This window comes from Colias philodice, chromosome 2 (genome assembly GCF_061535455.1).
Source record: "Colias philodice isolate Cphi_HAF_F1 chromosome 2, ilColPhil1 Martin Lab GWU primary, whole genome shotgun sequence".
In the NCBI taxonomy this organism is placed as follows: Eukaryota; Metazoa; Arthropoda; class Insecta; order Lepidoptera; family Pieridae; genus Colias; species Colias philodice.
The window spans coordinates 8905626-8907967 of NC_143087.1; the positions used below are offsets into that span (position 1 = coordinate 8905626).

A 2342-nucleotide genomic window follows, 5' to 3' on the forward strand; every position below is an offset into this window, starting at 1 on the left:
GTCGTGATTAATCATGGTATTTAATATCAATTATTGTATTGTAAAATGCTAATCAAAATTAAGGAGAAATTATTTTTTTATAACTTAAGACTCATATTCTGGATTTATATAAAAGCACGAAAAACTTACAAACAAACAATAATGTTTAAAAACATTAATGTTTCTATGTATATGTCGAAGATTTTTATCTTACATTTGTACAAATACATATTCACCTAACAAAGTAATAATTTATTCGACTTTATAAAACCGAAATTTCCCATTTTATTTTCAAGTTTTAAAGGGTAGGTACATTTTTAACATTTAATATTGTTCAGAGAGTGGAGGATTGTAATCAACTTTTTTTCATTTAATAAATTGCCTCTCTGGCGAAAATAAATTCAAAATTCAAACATTTAAGTATGTACCTACATCCAGTCGAATTTAAATTGTCCAGTCAATGATTGCTTCGTCTATTAAAATATTGGCGATTGACAAGAGCCATTAGATATTAGATTTGCCTAAAACATTTTTCATTAAATAAAGAAAAATCTAAAACTGGAATATTTAATTTTTAAACATAATTGTGCTGTATTCTACTACATATATAAAAATAAGTCGGGTTTTCCATCCTGACGCTATAACTCCAGAACGCATGAACCGATTTCCACGGTTTTGCATTCTTTGGAAAGGTCTCGGGCTCCGTGAGGTTTATAGCAAAGAAAAGGTGTCTCTGGTGGCGAAAACGGACTTCGCCCGGTTTGCTAGTTATGTGTAAAAGCAAAGAATTACTTTCGTAAGTAAGTAAGTAGGTAGGGTAACGGCACCAGTGGTCAGCCTCATAACAGCTTTTTGAAGTTTTGACAATTGCCATTTCTACGACAATCGTCGAATAAAAAAACGTACAACATGTATGGATTTATTGTTTATTGTAGTTTCGAATCAGCGTTTATCAAAAACAATAATTCTCTTAGTAAAATATATAATTAATTTTAAACAAAAAATGGCCCAGTGTCCCAGTGAACAGCCTCTAAAAACCAATAAACAGCCTTGTTGAACCCAGTGTTCAGCCTTTAGTAAGTATAACTAATTATGAGATCAAAATAATCAAAATCAACTATATTAATCACATTTTTATAGCAACGATTCACTTAGCACAAAAAATATATATATCGTACATAATACAAATATTATTTTAAACATACTATTACAATCTCTTTGTGTCTTCTTATTTTCTAGGAATTTCTTATTATTTATCATAAAAACAGCAATAATTCTTTTTAAAAAAATCAGCGATATTAGTTTATAATATTATTGATGTATCTATAATCCACAATATATATAATTATAATCAACCACAGGAGGATCTCTTTCGGAGGATTTCTCTGGAGGATACTGTTGTCTTGGCGGCATTTTTAGCTAGAAAAAGAGGGAACAATAATAACTTTTGGATATGAATACACATAATACCGTTATTTCAGGTAAAACTTAACTAACATGAAGTATTACTTACATATTTAAACACAAACATTCGCATTTATACTTAAAATATTATTTCAATAACATCGTGGCTGAATACTGGTTCATTGAGACCACAGATTGAGACCCAGTGGTCAGCCGCTTGAAAAAATATTTTAAAATGCGGCTGACCACTGGGTTTTCTAACAATTAGGAATAATCCCAGTAATCAGCCTCAGGGGCTGTCCATTGGATCTTTCATAAAAAATCAGTATCCAATGGTCAGCCCCTCAAATTTTTAAGTAAAAAAACAATATTTTTTATCAAATTTCATAAAATTAAATGCTCTAAGTAATCTATAAAGTTATTATCTATAAAACACAATCACATTTCATACTAAAATATGTTATTTCTCACCTTTCAAAAGAGCACCACGTGAAACAAAAATATTGCAGACATGACACTTTTGCTCTTGTCGGCGGACAGCACCTGTACGAACGTGTTTACTTCTCTCCCCTGACCCCCTGCTGCTCCTATCGCGTGATGCATGAACCAATAACGAAACAGAGCTTCTATTTAAGTGCGCGTGATTTGGTTATTTTGATTACAGCGATATTTATGGCCAATAAACAACGCAATAGGCTGATCACTGGTGCCTGGCTGACCACTGGTGCCGTTACCCTATGTGTTTCATGTACATCCATAAAATTCACATCTCATGTTTATAACTAAAATCTTCAAATTTTTATATTATTTTTTGTGTCTATTTGGTAAGTCTGGGAATAAGTCATAAACATTCGTTAATACCCCTAAGTGATAAGAATGTCCTGGCAACGCTTGCAGGGTCAACTAGTTTATCTTCCTATAAAATAAAGTCGACGCACATAAATAGTTCCTAATGAACT

General features: G+C 31.6%; 1 long non-coding RNA gene across 1 annotated transcript; it reads right to left on the reverse strand.

Annotated features, from left to right (window-relative positions):
• Positions 1-891: 891 nt before the first annotated feature.
• Positions 892-2119, reverse strand: LOC149490665 (uncharacterized). Its single transcript, XR_016317701.1, has 2 exons — positions 1855-2119; positions 892-1398 (listed from the first exon to the last, which is right to left on the reverse strand). It is a non-coding gene; the product is annotated as an uncharacterized LOC149490665 (long non-coding RNA).
• Between the last annotated feature and the right edge of the window lie 223 nt (positions 2120-2342).